Source organism: Cololabis saira, chromosome 22 (genome assembly GCF_033807715.1).
Source record: "Cololabis saira isolate AMF1-May2022 chromosome 22, fColSai1.1, whole genome shotgun sequence".
NCBI classification, from domain to species: Eukaryota; Metazoa; Chordata; class Actinopteri; order Beloniformes; family Belonidae; genus Cololabis; species Cololabis saira.
Genome location: NC_084608.1, coordinates 19,279,079 through 19,302,595, shown reverse-complemented (window position 1 = coordinate 19,302,595; position 23,517 = coordinate 19,279,079).

Sequence of the window (23,517 nt, the reverse complement as noted above, 5' to 3'; positions counted from 1 at the left end):
TATATTTATGGACCAATAACAGCATAGTATCATAGCTCTGAGCACAACAGAAGCTGACAGCCTGTACTAGAACTGTTTATGATAGAAAACGTCACACTACCACTAAGTGTCAGTTGTTTCATTGACTATTAACTCTCTTCTTTTGTATCTAGCCTAAAAATACACAGACACATTTGCATCATGTTAAGTTAAAATAGCATCCATAAATTTAAATTACCAACAGTATAATACACATCAGACACAAACCAAATTGCTCATAATTTATTAAAACTTTCATGAAGCAAGCCTTATTTAATATCTTATCTTATATATATATATATATATATATATATATATATATATATATATATATATATATATATATATATATATATATATATATATGTGTGTGTGTGTGTGTGTATATGTATGAACAAAATTCATGACAGCCATGTGAAAAGTAATAAGATTTTAAACTAAATTTATGGTTATGTCTTGACACTAGTTTAGATTATCTTTAGTGAACACTCGCACTTTATTTTCAGCCTTTTCTTACCACAATGTACAGTGGTACTTGCAGATGATTTTAAAGCAAAACCCATTTATACAAAATAAAAATAAATGAATAAAAAACATCTGCAGCCATTAATGTTACCCAGTAATGAAAAAGAGCCTTCTGATTAAAGTTAAAATGTTCAGAGTGAATTTGATCCTCTTTCATGCAGAGGCAAAGCAAGGCAAAGCAGGGCGGGGCAAGGCAAAGCAGGGCAAGGCAAGGCCAAACAAGGCAAGGCAAGGCAAGGCAAGGATAGGCAAGGCAAAGCAGGGCAAGGCAAGGCAAGGCAAGGATAGGCAAGGAAAAACAAGGCAAAACAAGGCAGGGCAACGCCTGGTAAGTTTATTTGCCTGGTACATTTCACATGGTACAAAACATTTCAGAACGCTTTACATGAAAACATTTTTTTTAATGCATTAAATGCTGAAAGAGTTTAAAGGTATACTTAAAGACAGACAGACATGATGTGCGAAATACCCATCCATATTTTTTTTTTGTTTTTTGTTTTTTAAACAGTGTGGCCCTATACAATAAACCAATACAATCAGCCTACTATAGCCTATGACAAATACACGCACACTTTTAACCATTTTAGATGCATGTTGTTTTACTAACAGGAGGCAAAATTGTGCATTACGATGCAGAATGTTATTTACAAATTAAATCTGATAATTAAAATAATTAATTGGCACCACACTGGTGCACTTAATGAATAAATACCAGACAAGACACTGGCGCACGGCCAGTGCATTGCAGAAACGAATAAACAAATAAAATAGGCTAATGTATTTTTTTAGATAAATAAAAAAAATACAATGAAAATTAATTGTGCATTCAAATAACAGTAATAACAACAAATGCCACTATCGGAGATGCGCAATCAGTGCACTTAAACAGATCCTCAGCCTGCACAATGATGACTGATTATTTAACTTTATGTAACCATCCAGGAAATTATTTTTCAACACAGCTGCAGCTGTGTTAAAACATGTGATCACATTCACAAATTCCACTCATAACAGGTCATCACGCAAAATTTAAAAAAAATATGATGGCTCTCAACAGGTGGGTTCACGCAGCTTACACATAAATCACACTCATAACAGGCCATAACGCAAAATAATAATAACAAAAATAAAAAAAAAACATTAGCTCTCATGTGGGTTCAGGCCATATTAAGCAGGCTGGCCTCTAAAGGAGCTTGAGGCAGGATTGAGGCAAGATTTATGAAAAAAATTCGTAAACGTTTTAAGTTTTCTAGTAATAATGTCAGATGAAGCGTTCCAAACCCAAAAGAATGAGCCCTCTACCGTATCTCTCCTTTGCCTTGAACAGGCTGTGTGCTGCAAAATGTGCTGCAATTCGGTCCCGAATTTCCCGCGCTGGGCTGCGGATGTGACGTCACATGACGCTGCATGTGCGTTCTCCCCATTCTCCCGTGCTGGCTTCACTGTTGGCTGCAGTACCCCCAACGGCCGTCGTGGTGAAGGGTGGCGCTAGAGAGTCTCATTTCTTAAAAGGAGCCTCAAGCTCCTTTAAAATAGACCAAATGTGCCTTTTCTTTTTTTTTTTTTTTTTACCTTGTCTGCACGCATATTAATGGTTAATACCATGCTGGTAAAAACCTAAGGCATATATGTGTGCATTGTTACTATATTTAATATATATACATATATACGCATACATACGCATAGACATACATACACATACAAACCCAGTTTTTTCTTTTTTTGTTTTTTTCGACTTTTTGTGCTTTCCGTCCTGGTTTCCATTCCAGTAAGAAGAGAGGCGATGTCCTGCTTTAATCCAGCTTCTGACAAATGGAACCGGGTCGAATTTGTCCAGAGGAGGTCCGTCGAGGTCCACAAACAGGAGTGCAGACAGGCTTTCTTCGCGCAACCCCCCCCGTATTTCGCACTCTGATTACAAAGAATAAAAGATTTTGAAAGAAGGTTTTTTACATCAGAAAAGATGGAAAGGGGGGATGTGCTGTGTCATAAATTACTTCGCATGAACCTAAGGAACCTGGGTTAAAGGTATAGTCTGTAATCGTATTCAAAAACATTTATTGTTATACTGAGTGAAATGGTCCTTCCATCCTGAGAGTAGCCAGTGAATAATGTGTTCAGAAAAAGGAAAGAAAAAAATCTGACCTCTCTGACAGCTTTAATCCTGTAAAAACTCTGACCAATCTGTTTTTTGCGCTCCGAATGGCACGGATTGGTCAGAGGACCAGAGGATTGGCAGGGGGGGAAACCAATCAGATGCCTTCATTTTAAGTCCTGCCCACGCCCCCCTCTGTCCCATGCGCGCACTCGTCACGTCGAAAATCTTGCCGGAAAACTTCACACACTCGAGTCAGGTTTGCTAAAGAATGGCGCAGAAAACGAGAAAACACAGCCAAAAATACCTCCAGCGTTACTTGTAACGGCTCGCCCTGCTAAAAAGGCTAAAAAAAGAAAGCCAAAGTGCGATTCTGCGGCGCAGGTTGTCCGCTACTGGGGGTCTGCCACAGACCGACACGCAACATTCTGCGTTGGTGTAACGCGGAACCATAAATCAGCCTTCAGTGTGTGCTCTGTGTGCTGTTCTGAACACTTCTCTGTTCTGCTCTGCTCATTTCACTGGGACGTCGGGTCCCTCTGCCGAGACACAACTTTTGCGGTATGCGTTCATTGTTGTGTCTAAAAATGATGTGCAGTGCCCACCCAATCAGAGACGGTACAGATATTCTGTGATATTTTTTTATATTTATAAAAAAATAAAGGATCCCCATAACTTTGATAGGGTGGGCAGGATGCACGTTTGGGTGGGCACAGCCCACCCCTGCCCCCCCCTAAAACCAGCCTCGCTTACAGGTGAATGAGACATGGGGTAGTTTTGTTGAAAATGTGCTTTCCAAAATGTCCTGGAAAACTCGACTCCTGCAAATGCGCGTTCCCCAAAGTTTGTGGGGGCGTGCCTTTGGACGGAGCGCTGGCGGGAGGGGGAGGAGGGGGCGGGGCTTAAAGGAGGTGCCACTTTCAAATCTTGCTAGCTCTCCAACATTACAGACTATACTTTTAATTGGAGACCAACCAAAACCTTACCACATGTAGACCAATTTACCTTTTGCTGCCTCTTTATTAACGAAGTACCGAGGTAGGCCGCTTTCATACGCAGGAATATTTGCAGTGATGTATTTTGACAAATTTGACCATGCCTGCGTGTTAAACCAAGGTAGGACATTTTGATGAATAGGATATATCTGTTATATCTCAACAGAACCCCTGTATTCATATACAGACCTGTATAAGTTTGTATCCGTGGATACAAACTGAGTGGGGGGGCAGGATGCCACCCCCCGAATACATAAACATTGCTCCAGCTGGAGGCTTTATACTACTTGGTCACTGGGAGTGGGAGAAGACGCTTGGGAGGGTTTATGTTTTCTTGGGGAGCACTGCAGATATGGGGAGGGAGGAGCTAAATGTCCTCCTATAAACACCAGCAGATGTGACATCAGGAAATCCCTTACCCCACCTTTACGTAGACTTCAGGGAGTCAATTGCATTCAATTGACCTTTATAGCATTTATCTTTGTTTTGCAAAATATAATAAATAATTTTAGTTAAATTAAAAAAAAACTTTTTCTATTCACTTTTCTATTCTTTTTTTGCAATGTCAAAGTTGCCATTAAATGACAATTTACATACAGCACATATGAGAAATCACTGCAATGTTAATTCAATCTTTATCAATCAATCCATCAATGTATCATTCTTTTCCCTCTTAAAAAATAAAATAAAACGAATGCAAAAATAAAAAGAAGAGAACTTCTACTGGGGGGGGGGGGGGGTATCCAACCGCCATACTCCATCAACCCATATGGGAGACCTTAACCTGCTTTTTTTCACAAGACTAAGTGGGAAAATTCACAAACATGTACATCTGTAGAGATACATTTTATGATATAAACAATTTCTGGATCAGCATCTGGCAATTTTTTACAATATCTATTTTAGTGCTTATTTTAGCAAGACAATACTTGTATCGTTTCTGTAAAAACAGAACGTTAAAACAATCTGAATATATGAATATTAATTTCAAATAAAGACCAGACCTGCCTGCGAAATCACTGGACCTCCATTCTCAGTTTGTGGACTCCAGGCTTTATATATCTCCGGTACATCAAGCTGTATAATGAACCAGAAATGGCTTTCAAATTGCTTGTGATGTTTAATATTCTGCTTGTGAGTGCAGAAGAATCTGAGAAGCCCTATCTAGAACGAAACTTTTAATCACGTAAAATAAAATACAACCATCTAACAGAAGTAATAATGACCTATGTGTTCAGCATGTGCTGCACGGCCGGATAATAGTCTCAGAAACTTTAAAATGGCACGGTAAATTATCATTAAAGTTGTTGCAATTATTAGGACAGGATTCATTTCAGCTTTAATACAAAAAACCTCAACAAACAACCCCAGGCGAGTGACTCTTCCACGTGTTACTATACTTTGCATCCATCGGAGAGCAGTGTTGAGCTAATGATGCCCGGCTTCATTGCCATTACTAAGACTAATGCTGATTTTGCCTCTTCAAGGTAAAAGGGAATATAGGAACACACATGTGCACACACATATATGTACACACAAATGCACTTGCTACCATGTTACAAATGACATGATGTTGTCTGGTCCCGTATCCTTATTTGCGGATACAAATTACCTGATTTCCTCAAGCGCGACTGATTTCTCCAAGAAACGCTAATGAGAACAAATCGCACCCAGATCTGCTGACACTTCAAGCACCAAAAGGCGTCTTTTAATTGATTCACTTCATGGCAATCGCTTATAGCACCCTGGTAGAGCTTAGGAAGCCAGTAATGCAGTCTCCTGCAAAAATGTAAACTGGTTTAAAGAAGTCATAAATGTCTTTTTTAACATGTTATTTGTGTGTTTGATGAAAATGTTCACAGAATCACAAGTGGAATAAAGCAATTGGCAGCACCAAGAGTTTTTCCCGTCAGCAGAAGGACGTATGGTCTTCATCAGTGTGATGAAAACAAAGTAAAGAAGGAAAAAAAAAAAAGCAGTGACTTTGAAATGGTGGCATCCGCCGCTGTCATCTGAATAAACAGACCGGACAGTCAGGGGTCTTTGAAAGTCAGTCAGATTGTCTTTTGACTCCCAGAGCCTAGTTACTCCCACCAGGGGTAAGAATGTGAGTGTGTGTGCATGTGTGTGCGCCAATAGTCTGGTCTTTGATCTTGACGTCCCTACCTGTTTTGCATCTCTTCTGTGTGTTTGTGTTCCTTTTCTTCCTTTTGTATCCAGGTAGTGCTCTTTATCCGCTTGGGTAATCTTTCGTGCACTCCTAACGAGGTTGTCAGACTCAGCGCATAATGAGGAGCCCAAAGATGAATGTAAAAACGCTTCCATTACACCGCTTTCATCCGCTTGTTCATTAGGTTAGCATAAGGTTACAATACATTACTCCGGTCCTTATATTGCGAAAAAAAATTGCACGTGTCATTGAAGGGGGGCCTTGTATTAGTTTGCCGTGATAATGTTCACTCAGGAAAGCAAAAATACACGTATTGTTACCTGCCTCAACCTAATGCCCATCCTCACCCTTTTTTCTGGTGATTTTGTAGGAAATAGTCTTATAAAAGCATCTTTCTCATCATAGATGTCTGTAATTTACACCATTATGCAAGAATATATGTATTTTCATGTCCAAGAACAGTGCTTTTGTCATGTTTGCCCATCCCTTAGCCTCCCTCCCTCTCTTCATTTCTCTCATTTCTGCACCCCTGTCAAGTGCTTTGTTTGCTGTGACTTTCCATGTGGTTATCTGAGCGGAGACAGTATGCCTCGCCCTGGCACAGGACCTCAGTTTCCACGGCAACTTTATAATTGTTTTGGATGCGATCCAAACGCCACTGGATACCGAGGCATTATTGATGTCAAAAGAAACATGTATGAAATGAGGAGATGTGGAGGCGTCCATATGGTTCCGTACGCAGCCTCATGCGAGGCCATTTAACTGTTTTTCAATGGGAGTTTTGTGATACCGTTGAATAGATCCCACATGTGTCGCATATTTCATAATTTTGATCTCTTCTTGCCACAAAGGGATAATGGCGTGCAGTGTGACTCACTGAACTGTGCAATATTTCTCCCATTCATGTCATTAAGTCATTGTCACAGTATGAAATGCTGGGTTGAGTACGACAACCTTACCGAATATCACGTCCATCTCAAAAAAAAAAAAAATCTGTCTCGAAAAAATAGGAATTAGTTTCATAAACACATGAAGGTGAAATGAAGTATGCTGGCGTCATCCACTTGGAGCAGTCTTTGTTTTGACAGGAGAGGCCGTATCGGTGATCCTGGTACTTATCACCATAACCATATTGCAATCCCCCATCCCCCACCTGCGCTGTCTGTCTCACGCGTTTGCCCAGCCTCGCAGCACCTCTGAGCCGCGAGTTGTGACCACATTAACTGCTAACACTCATTAAAATAGCATATAGTGTCAACAGCAGCTTAGTCCCAAGTGGCTGAGCGCTGATGCTCCGACTTGACTCCCAAATCCACGGACGTGTCCAGCTAAGAGCAGGTTTTCTCATCTAACTGGAAACTTTGATTCTTTTTGCATTTGAAATTGAAGTGAAATAAGGCCCCTCGTTGACCTTTTTACTTTTACTTTTTTTTTTTCTTTTTATTCCAGGCTTCTCCTCTGCTTAATTTATGAACTGTGAGGAGGAACCCATGGAGTGAGAAGTGAGTGAGACTGGTGTGAAAGCCCTGAATAGAGCAGGGGCAACAGGCTCTCCAAATAACACAAAAGGAACACCACAGCTGTTTGGAGGCGACGCAAGCCCTCCGCGAGGTTTCTGTCTTCTCCCCCAGACGAGCGGTCCTGCTGACTTTGTGAGCACAGTTCTTGTGTCAATACTGTAACATAGTAACAACACGAAAATTCCTCGCAGCGACCCTATCAAGATGAGATCCACGTCAAGTCTAGAGTTTCAAAATTACTGAAAATTGTTAGGCTTTTTCTTGTTTTTTTATGGCTTGGATTTCTGCCCTCATCCTGGTGCTGGAGCTTGAAATGATCCATGCAAGATATAAGGTGAAAATGAGGTCCTCCAAAGAGGGCGTAGATAAAGGCAAGAGACCCATTCGATCACCTTTACGGAGGCCTGGAGCGATGGAGGGAGCATGCTGGGACGCTGGAAAGTGCCAGCGGTCTTGGTGACCCGCTGACTTGACTGAGCTGCAGCTAAAAACCATTTCAGTGTCCAGGCTTAGAAATTCAGCTCATTTTTTTCTCCCCCTCGGAACGTGCTTGGCCAATAATTAATATGAAATAAGGATAACGTCAGCGTCTTAGTCTTCCCTTCAAGTCCATCAGTTGGCCATGTGCAAGCTTTAAATATGATGGTTGTTGCAGCCCGTGTTTATTGTCATGGTTGTCATGTGAATGGGCTTTTTTTTAAAGATATGGAATTGTCAGCCTGAAGGACAATAGGTTAATTACACATAAATCTATTTTTTTGAGGTGACCCCCAGACCTCTGAAAAACAAAGAGGTGCAGTCATAAAGCGTTCAGTCTCTCCCTCTGCTCTCTGCCTCTCACTCGCTTCCCTATTTCATCCCGACAGAGAATCCAGAGCCATCTGCAGACCATGATCCATCCCCGAGCACGGGGGGATCACAGAGGTGTTATTTTTCAAAGCTGGCTCTGTCCACCTCCTGCGGAGGTTGTGCGGCTGCGGTTCAAGGGAAAGTGGGTAACTTCTGAGGCCCTCTTCCTCTTGCATCCCCCCTCCCTGTCGCCTGCCTCCTCACGGGCAGCCCTTTAAGGGTGTCATAACCGCGGCCTGTATAACACGGGTTACTGCTGACGGCGGTTGGTCACAGTTGATGAAGTCTTTAAAGGCAGCCTCCCTTCTCATGGTTTTTGTTAAAATTCTGGAGAGCTGGCCCACGTCCTGGCTCCCAGACAAGTCCAGGCGCGGGAGTGGGAGGACTCTGGAGCAGAGAATCGCTCTGCGCTTCCACTCGTGAAGTCTAGAGGGCGCTCAGAGTCCATGTTTGGCTAGAAAGTTGTTGGGTTCCTTGCAACCCAACATTATTCCCTTCACTTCCCCCCTCCAAAAAAAAAAAGCTCTCCATTTTAGTTTTTGTAAGTTGCCTGCACAAAATGAGTCCTCTGCTTTGGGGCTGCGCAGGATTCTTTACAAAACTAAAAAAGGAAACCCCAAAGACCATGAAACAAGCTGAAATTAGACAGATCTGCAGAACGTGCATCTGTTGTGATGCCATCCCGTTGTCTCTGGGTTGGGGGAAGGGGGGAGGCAAGGTAAAATGGGACAGAGAGCCGTGACGGTGTGGTGGTAATAGCATGAGAGGGTACTCAGCACCTGGTACTCACCTCTTCTCCAGAGAGTCCCTGTGGACGCAGGCTCCTGCTGGCACCCCGTAAAACTTGATTGAGGAAAACACCGACATGCTGAGACTGATAAAGGGAAAAATGGGAGATGCTTTTATTTTCAGATTTGGTTGAAATGGCAGAGGGGGGAAGAAATTGTTTTGCAAATGCTGCTTTTATCATTTTTTTTTAACCCTTCCTTTTTTTAAAACTCTTTGAAAACCCTTCTGGTTAGTGATGAGTGTTGTTGGTGTATTTAAGGTTTCTTTTCTTCATATAAACCGTTAGGGATCATTCTGCAAATTATAATCTTTTTGCATTTTTATGGTATAAAAAATGTTTAAAAAAATGCCTTGAAATATTTCACCTAAAATAACTGCTATTTATAATTTGCACCTGTAAATGCAGTTTTACATTTTTTTCACACACTTTACTGCAAATTATTTAGAAAATTTAGAACATATTTAGCAGATTTCATGTTAAATGCAACAAAAATAATTGAATTCTCTGTTTCTTAGAGAGAAAAAAAGTCTAATAAATGAGGTGAGAGCTACATGATGAGGAACATCTCCAGGAGTACAGTGAGAGCGTTGTTTCCTAACAGCTTAGGGAGCACGTTGAACCTGGCCGGGCCAGACGTACACAGCGAGGCGGCCATGCTGCCCTGTGTGTGTCAGTGTCAGTACAAAGTGCAAAGGCCAGTGCGGTTCAGGACTTCTCCTCAGGCTGCTCACCGTGAGCATGTTGACAAGGTGCTCGGGGAGGACCCGAGGAGCCTCAGCGCTGCACAATGCTCCTCTGTTCGCTGTCATTCTGTCTCGCTCCCTCTGTCCTGCAAACACACAGCCCTCTTCCACTTTCACACACGCAAACACACATATGTTTGCACGGTGAAAGTTCTCTCCACACAGTTGGAAAGCCAGGGGTCACCGACTGGATGCTCCCAGCTGAGTATTTTAGTGCAGGCCTTCTCTGAAACACACACACACACACACATGTCCACACGTGTAGAGTGTTAATGTCTTTTTCCATGCTGGCTCTCTGCAATGCAGCCTGCATTTGTATCCCAATCTCCACCAAATAAATGTTTTCCCCATTCATTTTATAATTAGCGTACAAAAGCTCCACAAAATAATTTTCGAAGCTGATGAACGCCAGGTTTCATCTCTGCTGAGAATCCCGTTGATAAAATGAGAGTAAAACAGTATCCCTTTAAATAAATCCTTTTAATTACGTCTTCAATGACGAATCAATGAAAAAAGAAATCACAGTCGTTCCTGTATAAATAACTTTCATGCAGGTGTCGAGGGGAAAAAAAACCTTGTTTGAAATAAAAGTAACTGTTTTCAAGGTTGAAACTAAACAGATTTATCACAGAATCTCATCTTTGGATCACCATAAAGTTAATGACTTCTTTGTGAGACTCTTTTTCTTTTTTCTTTTTCTCATAATTATGCGGTCATTAACTTTTCAGGAAAATTGAAACCAAATAATCCCACATATGTAGAAGCAGAGAATTCATTAGTCCTATAAGGGATGTCCTGCAGCGATGAGCCGGGAGCCCGTAAATATTCTCAGGTTCACTTTATTACAAGGGAAGTTTTTCACATCAGAGCAAATAGCAATAAAAGTAATTTTGAGCCAACATTAAAAAAAAATTACGTACATTGCAAAAAACTGATAAAACGTCCACTTTTTCGAGAAGTGACTGACTGTTTGGTCAAGTGTTACTCTGTTTAAGACTTCTTAGTTAATTACCAGTGCAGCTCTGCAGCGCGGATCAAAAACCAATGGCCGTTAATCATCGGCGTCAAAATCAGAGAAACATAACTCAGACAGGCTGTGTGTATGTGGGGGGTTGCAGAGGAACGGGAAGCTTGATCCTTCTGCCGCTTTGACGTCAGGCATCCATCTACTGGTGTTATTCCTTAATCTGATTCACTTGGCTGCTCAGCAGACCAGTGTTGCCTGTTGGAAAGGTTTCATGTGAGTGATGGATGCTATTGTCAGAAATGCCAAGGTCAATATGCGACACAGCGGCAAAAAAAGTGAAGACTTTCTTATTTCAAAAATGCTTCCCATGTATCATCAAGTCTGCAATCTGACCTTGCTTCCCTCTGCAATAACATTCAGTGGGAGGACAACTGCTGGGTGCGCACTCATGGGTTGGCGGTGATCTTTAAAACGGGTCATGGCGCTGCAGAGAAGAGGCCCGTGTCACTCATGACAGTGTGCAGGCATATTACTTACACCAAGACAGATTTGGAAATGGAGTTGTAGCTGCAGCTTGGCATGATCGCTGCCTGACAATTATATCTTGATTTGAGCATCTTAACAGAGGGGACACTGTTTAATGGCGCGCTTTCTGTGCAATAGCAATTAGCGGATATGGAGGTGCATCAGCAAATCATCACGTAAACAGATTTATGAGTAATGAAACAAACAATTTTTAGCAAATGAAAAACAGCGGTGGTGAACTTGTTGCCCAAACAGAAATTCAATATAACAATTTGTCACTTTGACTGACAGTGTCAGGTTCGTTTACTTCTGCTTCATGTTCTACGATTTACACAGCTCAGCGTCACACCAAAACCTAATCTCGGTGAAGGCAGTTATTCATACCACGTGAGGCATTTGGTGAACGTTCCTCAACCAGAACGTGGACTGTAGAAGCTGCAGCTTATATTTTTTGGCCCTGATACCAAGTCCAAGTTCAGAAGTGGGACAGTACTGATGAATGATCTCAAATACACAAAAGTTCTTTGAGCTTTTGTGGGAAAGTGCACGAAAGAAGAATAAAAAAAAAACATGTGTTATTCAGGTTTTAATATTACAATCAAAATCACGTTGATTAAATATTCAATGGATTATTTTTATTACCTCATCAAGGAGTTCAACGTGCTTCATGATCCATGTTGACGTGTCGAAAATATGCGTACGCTATCACTCGTATGGATAAATGCATATCAAACCCCCTGTGGGTGTGTAACCCAGGCAACCTATCAAGTAAGGTTATGCAACAAGAGATAAAATAAGTTAAAGAATGTGTTTTAACCCAAACCATCATGTTTTCCCTACCTTAACAAATCGTTTTGAATCCTAAACCTAAACAAGTGGTTTTAATGCCTAAACTTAACCAAAGAGTCAGTGAAACTATTGATTTAAAACATACTTTTTATTGTAACTTAGGATAAATTATTTGAAGTAAACAAAGTATAAAAAAAATGCTCATTGATCCATTCTTACATGGCCCCTTTTAATCTATTTATATTTCCCATTCACTTGCTAATGCAAACACTCAAACATCACTGTTGAGTGTGTATGCTATGTGTGGGCGGGGCCAATTTCATTGCAAATCCATCAATTAAACCTATAGCAATGACCGTTTTTTCCTCTTAGATGCAAAGAATTAGCAGGGTATCTGTGGTTTTTTGACAGGAGGCTAGAACCAACAGAGCAGTAGAAGCTGTCTCAAAATGCCACTTGAGGCAACAAGTCACGCGATGAAGGCAGAACGACAAGCAGACTAGAAAAAATGATATGCTGTGGAGTAGGAACATCATGATTGACTGCTGTGGGTTTTCCATGAAAACTAGTTAAGTCCAGGTATTATTAGCAATTATGCAGCCGTCTTGGCAGTTTTGACTGGAGGCTTTTTGACACGATTGACTCGGTACGTTTTGTACCGGTTGAAATAGCCGGGAATGGGAGAGACGCCGAACCCACTTCACGAGAGAAAATCTTTGCAAAGTGCTTGCTTTTGGTACAGCTGAGGTAAATTATGACAACATAAAGATGCATATCAAGGGCAAAATAGGTGTTTTCTATGTATTTTTCAAAGACACAACATGTAGAAGTGGCCAGGAACTTAACCACCACTCCATCCAGTCGAAAAGACTCAACCCACAGCCTTCTCCAATTTGACTCTTTTAAACTTAAAGGTTCAATACACAGAGGTTTGAGCCTCACTACATCAGCATAAAACCAATGCTCTGTTATGATGTTATGATGGGTTCAGCGGTTCAGCCGCAAGTCCATGTTAGTGCATGTGGAGTACGGAGTGAGTTAACTCCCAGGTTCACTGCAAGTTCCTACAACGGCTCCTGTGTGGTAAGGGATAAGATCAGAGTCCACATGACCCTAACTATTGCGTGGTACAGAAGACTGTGAGGTACTTAAAGGGTTTCAAGTGACTTTCCATGTTAGGCTTTTGCTGATATATTGTAGACTCAATGTAAGGTTGTACTTTTAAAACAAATGTTAAGCAACACAAAATAACTTAGGTATCACTTTTCAAGATTAACTCTTGTTCAGTCTCTTGCTTGGCCAATCTCGGGTTTTCTCCTCTGCAGTGGTGGACAGTAACGGAGTAAATTTACTTGAGTACTGTACTTAAGTACATATCCAGAGGATTTGTACTTTACTTGAGTATTAGATTTCTTTAGTACTTATTACTCTTACTTGAATACATTTCCAAGACAAATATTTTTACTTTTACTCGAGTAAATTTCTAGGAAGGCTGAAAAGTACTCGTTACTTTCAGGTCTGCTCTTTTTTCTTCTTCCCTAAAATCCTATTGGACACAAGCTGTTTTTGTCAAAGGAGGAGACCAATCACAGTGCACGCTCTCCACTGGGATGGACGTAAAGCGGAAATACGTCAAGCCTCCTCAAAACGATACCGCCAAAGTAGCCTGCGTTTGTCAAGACAGAGCCGCAACAATTAATTTAGAAAAAATATAGTAATTTACTGATGTGGAAAATAAGAAATTTACTCTTACTCTTACTCTTACGTTTACTTAAAGTAAATTTAAAAGCATTTACTTTTGGATACTTAAGTACCTTTAAAAGCAAGTACTTTTCTACTCTTACTCGAGTAATATTTTGACTGAGCTACTTTTACTTGTAACGGAGTAAATTTTGACCAGTAGTATTTGTACTCTTACTCAAGTACTGGGGTCGAGTACTCTGTCCACCTCTGCTCCTCTGTCATTATTTTCTTGAGTCTCTTTGTGCCGTCTGCCATGATGTCAACGCTTCCTCCGCAAGCTAGTTTCAGTGTTGATGCGTGACGAGACTGCGGAAGCTACACGAAACTTCCTAAAAGTGATCAAATATTCCTCCAAACTAAATTGAGCTAATTAGCGTCAACTTTTACAAGAAGGATCAGCTCAGTTTTTAACACTCAATTAATAGTTTGATTACTGATCCAGATTTAATGGGATGTTCTGATGAGAAGAAAAACATTCCATGTTGATTTTTAATGAGCTGTTACCACCCAACAAGGTGGACATCACACCATCAAATCCTCCTTTCCCACACTATATTTATGTAAGGAAATGGCTGCTAAACCCAGTGGCCTTCCCCTACCGAGTGTTCATCTCCGAGTGACCACAGGAACGACTGACCCCTCAGCCACCTGTGGACAACCCCCCTACGCACAGTTAAATATGCTCACAGGAAGGAACCAGGAAGAAAATTGATGTCGTTAAGACTCCACACCAGACCTGCTGCCTCCGCTCTGACCAGCCTCCCCTTTCTTTTTTTTTTAAAGGCCAGGGATGAGAAATACCCCAAGTCTTAGAAAATGACTTTAATTAAACATAATGTTAATTACCATTGCTCAGAACAAAAGTCAAGCTGAGAAATCCCTTGATGGAAATTGTTATAATTGCCCTAACAACGGGAATGAATATTTCTCCCTGCTTAATTACATGTGACTTAATATTTAAATATACCATTTGTGGGTTTTAAAGTATCTTAATCTCTGCCATTAATTTTAAATATCTAGCATTTGGAGCAACGGGGGTGCAGACAAACACCTTTTACTGTGTGACTGGTTACATGTGGCAGGTAGCGCTTGCAGAATGTCAGGTATGTATTATGCACGAGGTGCAGCTGACAGGGCGCATATTCCTCAACGAGAACAGGTAATTGTACTTTCCTGCTGCAGAAGGAGGGAGCGATCTGTATAACAACTGTATAGACTTTCAGGTATGAGTGAGACTCGTGCATGTGGATCAACAACCTTAAAGCATTCGCTACTTAAGACATACTTTCCAATAATTAATTTTTTCTCTAGATTTAAAGTTAATTATTAGCTCAAGTTGATGTTCCTGCTGAGATGTTTGAACATCAGTTCATTTTTGAAGCATTTTTTCTGTTTTTTAGGAGGCTTTTGGTATGTGATTTGCTTTGAGATTTGAATAGGAGGAATTTTGCATACTTAGCTTAAACACAGCTGCAAATGTATGATGTAATGATGGGCAGCATTATGGGTTATATTTCTGCACTATGTCACTTCATGGAAGATCCAAATGCAGACCAAGTAGGCAGGAGGAATGCAGTGAAGCAGGAACATAACTTGACTTGGAGAAAACAAGCAAAGATGTGGATCTCTTTGCTGCCCAGAGGACCCATAGTACTACACACGGAGAGGGAAGTAAAGACTGTTAATTCCACAATAAACAAGTGTTCCATGCCGTTTGATACATTGAGACGGCCACCGTGGCGGTCATGAAGAGTCCGGCACTCTACGCACAATCTTCTGATTGGTGTGAGTGCACCATCCTCATATTCATCTGTGCACTCAGAATAGTATCTTTAAGAGCAAAAGGGCAAAAGCAGGAGAAATAGTTTCAAAAGAAAATACTAAATAAAGCTGAAACCAGGTACAATAAAGCCAAATCCACAGACCAAGACAGATAAGGCTCTCTTTTAAAGACTAGCTGCAAGGCTGAGTATCTGTTGTGTGCCGGACTGAGCTCTTTCATTAAGTTAAATGTTCTCGTGAAGTTACGGTAAAGATTAGTTGATATATGATTGGATGAAACAAGTCTCTGCCTTAGGGTTAGGTACTTCATCACAACTCTGAAAAGCTGCTGGGTAGGTGGTGGTGCTGATTTCGTGCTGACGTAGGCAGGAGATGATGTTTAGCTGTCTTCAAACCTCCCTTCAGTTTGAATCTCCTCCTCTAATTGATTGGCACCATTGCAGTGCATGCAACGCCCATTTCCCCTCCTTCATTAATAATCTTTTCATTCCAATACGTTTTTCTTTTTGATCACCTTCTTCCTTTATTTATTGCCGATAGGTAACAGACGTTTTTGGGTTGGTACTTTGCAGGCCTAGTGGATCCTGCAGGGCCCCTCACTGGGATGGATTCACAATGGTTGAAAGGACTGAGGAGAACGTATATATATATATATATATATATATATATATATATATATATATATATATATATATATATATATATATATATATATAAAGAAAATCTCACTGGTAAATGTTCATCTTCAACTTGAATGAAGTGCAGGAAGTGCTTGGCTAGCATAGCTTTCGATGTCTGATATCTGCATGTAGGTCATAAAATAAGAAAAACACATGAAAGTTAAGTTTGAAAAAAAAAGGTACACAACGTTTTACTAAAACAAAAGCAGACACCATAAAACAGCTGTTAGTTCACTGCAATACTGCAACGAGTCAACTAAAACTATAACTGACAGATTAGTTGACTTGAAAAATAATCATTAGGTGCAGCCTAATATTTTGAACTGCTGATTGGAGGTTTGGGATCAGGGGTATTTAGAGGCCACACAGAACCTGTTATAGATATTTCAACCATTTAATTATCTGAGTTAACTGCAAAACCTAAAGAATCATACATTTATGATTAAACAGGAAAAATATTCATAATTCCGAGGCCTTTCATGCGTTACCTAATCAAAAAGCTATTATTTGGGAGGAATTAGTACAGTTCCTCAGATGTTCCCTGCCTCCTCTCCTCTTGCTGTGATCTTATAAGAACTCATTCTTGAAGTTCAGGGGTGGCAACCCCAGCATCCTGGCCACAAGCCAAAAGTGACTCTCCCAATCTGGCCACCTAAATCCTCACCTCATATAATTGGCCAAATCTCCTGCTGCTCTCTCACCCCTGTAGCTGTATGGCGAAGGCCTTCTGAGGCATCAGAGAACGTTTTCAAACTGTGTCTATGTGATCTGTGTTCAAGGATTCTTCTGCAACTACGGGTCACAGAAGAAAGTCTGCATCAGTATGGAGTAAAACCTAATTTTTCAGTTTTATGTTCAAATTGCCACTGTGAGAACCAGTTTTCACTTTCAAACCAATTACTGCAATATACACAAATCAAGCTGACACTGAGATGCAGCACTTCCACCATGCTGTCACTTATCAGGAGTAGACAATAGGCTGAAACGCTGCAGGGCTAAGAAATGCACAGAAATGCAAAGGCAAGCGCGCACACACACCAACACACAACTGTGTGTACCAGCACAAGTTAAGCAGGCCTCTGGGTCACGCAGTGTGAGTGAAAAACAGAGTGGGAGTGAGCAAGCAGCTGCAGGAGCCGTGGGGTGGGTCGGGCCTTACGGCGAGCAGCGAGGGGCTGGGGGAGGCTGGGGGGGGCTGGGGGAGGCTGGGGGAGGCTGGGGGAGGCTGGGGGAGGCTGGGGGAGGCTGGGGGGGCCGTGGAGGGCTGCGGGGAGACCCGGAGCTAGGGGCCGCCTGTTTAATTGGAGCTCATTTACACAGCAGTGGAGCAGGAGACACCTGAAGGGCCTTCCCTGCCTTATCAGCTAAATGGCTCCCACTCCGCCAATTCCACAAGTCAGTTTTGTTTATTCAAATGTTCCTCTCTCTTTCTCTCTCTCTCTCTGTCTCTAAAAGAAAAAAAAACACCTTCACTTCTGATATGCCAACTTTCCCCTTGTGTTTCTTTGTGCCACCTATTTATAGCAGCCTACTGTATGTAGCTGAACAAAAAACAATACCCTAAATTACAGATAATGCAACAAAAGAGACCTTTTTAACAGAGAAAATAAGTAAGTAAATACAGTTCACGACATAGATAGGCTATATATCATTTATGTATATCTATACATAGATAATATGCAGCAGTCAGTTCTCCATCAAAGACAGAGGTGCCTCACTCTGGAACTCTCATATACTTATTGCAAAATCTTCACTGTCTATTAATAGTTTTAAACAGAGATTGAAGACCAGCCTTATTGATCAAGCGTCTAGAAGTGCTTCCACTTAATGTGGACTAACTTCTGCAAGTGCACACCGAGAAATTGTTTGTTTATATCCATCTTTTTGGAACGCACTTTTTTTTAGTTTTTTGTTTTTTTGTTCTTGCTATTATTTCAATACAATGTATTTTTCTTGGTGAGAACTTTGAATAAGCCCATTTAGGGCTTCCTTTCTCACCTGCACATATTTTCATGCTTTTTATGTTCATTTAAACTTTTGTACCGTTTTTTTATGTTGTGCAAATAAACAAATCAAATCAAAATAATATATATACATAGATAAAATAATAATAGCAAGAAGGAAACAGAATAAGCAACAGCTCAGAAACAAACGTTACTATTATGTTTTCTGTTGTATTTTTGGAAACAGTTTTTCTTGATTTAGTATTTTTTAGTTCAATGGTTGTATTTGTAAATTTTGCTTCAGATTTCATATTTAGTTTGTTGTTGTGTTTTGTTGGATTGTATATGTTAAGTTGCTTTGTGTTTGGCTGCCTTGTTCTGTATCAGGCTGTTGCGTTATATGAAACACTGCGTGGTTGGAAATGTTGCTGTATATTTGTATTTTCTGAACTGATCTCGTCTTCTTTCTTCTCCTTTCTTTTTTCAGGCTACGTCTCGTCGGTGCTGCAGTGTTTCAGACTTGTGAAGGGTTGCCTTCGCCGTGTGGAGACTTTGTTGACGGTTCCCTTAATCCCAGTGTTTGAATAATGCCTTCAACTAATATTTTGATTCAGAAAAATAACTGAATCAGTTTTTATTTTATTTTTTTTACTGACAATGAGACCTGCCATAGCATGTTTGTTAACGAAAAGGTAGAGGATGGCAAGGTCTAAAACACGAGGGAGCAGAGAGGGAGAGCATGATGACGAAGAAAAGGAGCCAAAAGAAGGAGCAACTTACTGTAATCATAGTCATGTTCAATCAGACACCTGCTATTAAGTTGATAAATACACTTTTCCCAGTGTGAGTCCGGACACACTGAGTACCCCTAAGGCACTGTTCTGCTCTTTAACTACCTACTCTGCCTGGCTTCTTCACTCAACCACCGACTCTCTTCCCATTAACTCACATTTCACCCAGTCTCGCAAGATATCCCGAAATTCAGTCCTTATAGGGCGCTGTATGATTGACTAAATGCAGTCCTCGACAGTGGGACAGGGAACAGATTTGTTGAGTAGTTTTTCAGGCTTTCGGAGGGTAAAAAGGTGGGGAGTTGGGCACATTTTTGGTCCATTAGTACATTTTATTTCAGCCTTTTTTTTGTCTCCCTTTCGTGCTTACGGTAATAAGAAAAAATGGGATGGTGATATGTGTGTATGTGTGTGTTATAGGGGGGTTGGGATCGCACAGACAAAGCTTCTTGCCTCCTTAATCTCTTGTCTCGCCTTTTCAGCTCCCGTCTGTGCCCACATGCTGGCGACGGGGCCAAGAGGATGCCTCCTGTCGAGAATCTTACTCAGCACGGTGTCATGGGCGCCATGACACCTGATAAACATTAAGTACAGGCTGCAGTACCTAAGTGTTATTATTGTTGTTTATTCATTTTAGCTCTCATTAGTGCTACAGCCTCCGAGGCTCGTCTGCAGCTGTTTGAGCTGGGACTACCATGATTTTAAGGTTTCTTTTCTGGACCAGATGAAGAAGAAAACATCCTTCTTTTGGACGGAATCCAGGAGAAAGTGGACCCATGGGATGTGATTAACAAATGTGTTTGGTTAGCTTATGAAATCAGTTTTTTGTTTGTTTGTTTGAGTGAATGTCATAAATACCCATCTTGATGCAGGAGCAACACTATATTCTGCATATAGCAAAACGGGCCTTTACAAGCCAGGTTTCCATAAAATTGATGTCCCTAAAATTTTTAAGAGTTTACGATGAGCAGTGGTGGACAGTAACGGAGTAAATTTACTTGAGTACTGTACTTAAGTACATATCCAGAAGATTTGTACTTTACTTGAGTATTAGATTTCTTTGGTACTTATTACTCTTACTTGAATACATTTCCAAGACAAATATTTCTACTTTTACTCGAGTAAATTTCTAGGAAGGCTGAAAAGTACTTGTTACTTTCAGGTCTGCTCTTTTTTCTTCTTCCCTAAAATCCTATTGGACACAAGCTGTTTTTGTCAAAGGAGCAGACCTATCAGTGCACGCTCTCCATTGGGATGTACGTAAAGCAGAAATACATCAAGCCTCCTCAAAACGATACCGCCAAAGTAGCCTGCGTTTGTCAAGACATAGCCGCAACAAGTCAAGACATAGTCAACAAGTCAAGACAGAGCCGCAACAATGGCTACGCCTGCGTCAGGAGAAGAAAGACAATCCGCTGAGTCGTCTGAGTCTGATAATGAGCCGGACTCGGAGCAGGGACTTTCACAAAATCCTTGGCCGTATCTTAACTCAATGTTTGAGTTCGACCGAGTAAAAAACGAGGGCACGGACAAACCACAGACATTTATTTTCAAATGTTTATTGTGTCTGCGGAAGCAGAACTACCTCTCTGCTTTCAACAACTCAACATCGAATTCTCAGAAACAAGAGTTAAAAGATCCTTAAATTAATTTAGAAAAAATATAGTAATTTACTGATGTGGAAAATAAGAAATTTACTCTTACTTTTACTTAAAGTAATTTTAAAAGCATTTACTTTTGGATACTTAAGTACCTTAAAAAGCAAGTACTTTTCTACTCTTACTCGAGTAATATTTTGACTGAGCTACTTTTACTTGTAACGGAGTAAATTTTGACCAGTAGTATTTGTACTCTTACTCAAGTACTGGGGTCGAGTACTCTGTCCACCTCTGACGATGAGGGAAAAAAACCTGCTTATTTGCCCTCAACAGAACCAAAGTATAGCTCTTTTTTTCCAACTCTTTGTCAACTTTGCCATCATTAAAAAAAATAAGTTTTAATGTCAAAACGATACTAACTTGACAATTTCCATGCCACCTTGACTCCGCATCTGCCACAACAGATCACTTGGATGCATTGAGGCTATGTACTGTAGATCAAATCTTTATCAATCAATAAAAAGAGAACAGGCTATTTATACCTCTAGTTCTTCCATTTTTGCAAATTAATGAAAATACTGTATTCTTTGTGAGTAAATGACCTAATAACCCTCCTTTTGGTATCCTGCAACAATATTGTATTTGGGTTGTCTGAAGTCCTTGCAACAATATTATGAATGTTCTAAAGAATGAGCAAAACCAACTTGTGGAAACAGCACGGTTAAAAGCAAGACAGCCCAGTGAAATCCAAACTTGCTTTGAAACCTGAATATCCTGTGTAGATTGTCCCGAAAATGTTTTCCTTAAGTTCCTTAGAGCCTTAAAAGAAAATTCATAACGTTGCGGTCAAAGTTCAAAACCATCCCCAGCTTGAACATCTGAAAACAGGAAAAAAGAGTAAGGAAAAAAAGTGGCATTACATACAATTTCTCTCCAAACATCGCACATGTCACTGATTGAGTTGCAGGCTGGCTGAGACGAGATGCATCTGGAGGCATCGGAGGGGGGTCGCTCCCCGTCTTTCTCCTCCATCCCTCTTCCTTCCATCTATCTATCTATTTATCCATATCGGCTGAGAGGAATTCATCATCTGTTGTGAGGGTGCGGCACATGATAAGCATACAAGCAGGCGAGCCGGGCCGCTATATCACTTGGAATGAATGAACGACCTCACTTTGACCCGACCAGGGGAGGAAAACACATGTTCTGCTGGTCTTGGCTGGCTGGCTACCTGCTGAGAGGGTTGGGAATTCCTCCAGCAGGAGCGATGGGGAGATGGAGGGATGGGAAAGGTGGAGGAGGAGGAGAAAGGGAGTTGGTCTTCATGTGTCTACTCTGCCCCGGCATTAACTTGAAGAGGATGTTAGCATATTGTCCCGTTGCGACTGGTGTCTTGTATGAAGCATCTGAGGTGTTGTAGTCTGCTTGGGGAGATGGCGTGTAACATGGATAGAAGTTTGTATTAATTTAGTGGCACATAAAACTTGTTAAGAGGAACAGTGTGAGTGTGTTAACCTCTCCAACAACCGTAGATGAAGAAAGAAGCCTGCTAAGTCCTCCGCTGACACCACAAATCTTATGTTTCCTGCTACGAAACTCAGCAAGCTCTTCGGCTACCAATTGTATTTTATTACGTGTAAAGCATTTTTCCACTTTCTAAATCTACGGGGCGATTTGAACTCCTCGTCCACGGCCCCCTCTGCTCAGAACCAATGTCCATACTTTCTCCAGCCATGTTCCAATGAAATAGAGCTATGGCTTTCATTACCGGAGAAGTTGCGTGTCTGCATGCACATGTGTTTGTGTTTATGTGCTCGGATTTTATGTGTGCAAGATGGAGCAGTCACGTAAGGTGAAAACGCATGCCTTTCATGCGATTGGATGCAACCCTTACTCTCGTGAGTTTACCCTCGTAATGCAAGTACACGGGCGGCGGTGGCGGCGTACGTGTTAAGGCTAAGCATTTGCATTTGTGCCTATTTCACGCACATGGAGAGTCAATGTTTGTGCCACCGCTGGATCCTATATACTCCGGCTTTCCAGCTGTGTTTCAGTGTTCCACTGTTAGAAACTGTGGTGAAGGGGCCCTGGCCTCATGTCTCAACGTGGAGCTGGAGAATGCAGAAAAGGCGGCATGTGGCAGTAGAGGTATGGTTAGCTTCAGGAGGGCGTGGTCACCGCATAAAGAGAGCGATTCCTGTTACTTGGGTGTGGGATGAAGGGTGGAGAAGGGGCTTGCTAGAGGCGGTCCACATCGCCCCTTTATTTACTTTGACCTCAGGTCTGCGGGAGGCCCGGGGAGGGCACATGCCAAACTCCCCAGGCGGGCAGAGCTGCCCTGCCCTCTCTGTCACCTCACTACCCGCCCCTCCGTCTGCAGTTAGATATATGTCTTTTTGAAGCCTGGGCTGCATGAGTGGCAGCGTTACCCCTTTTTCTGTTTTCTCACAAATCTAGACCAAGACATACAGCTGGAAAAAGGTGTGGATATGCAAGCTTTCTTTTGAAACAGATTCCTCAAAAGGCTGTTGAGGACATAGTGTACATAATTCATATTCCTGCAGTATAAATCAAGAACATTCTCAGACAATTTGATTTCTCAGTCATCACCAACACGACACGTTAAACTTTAATCCTAAATAAACAGAAGTTTGTGACTGTAAGCTGCAATTTTACAAATGTGTAGGAATAATTGGTCAATTATGCTTTGGCCTCATCAATCCCATCCTTAATATACTCACAATTAAAAGATGGAATAGATGGAGATGGAAAATAAAGATGAAAAAGATCAGTGTGTGTTGGGATGTTAATTATGCAAATGAGGCCAAATATACCTGCCTGATGTTAATGTCATCACAGGAGTAATTATAACCTAGGTGAATTAGAGTGGGGTTTATTTAGTTAGAGGAATAAAGTGATTAGAAATTAAAAAAAAAAAATCAGTCCAATTTTAATGTCAGCTTTTATTTTGTCACGACTTAAGTTTCCAACATC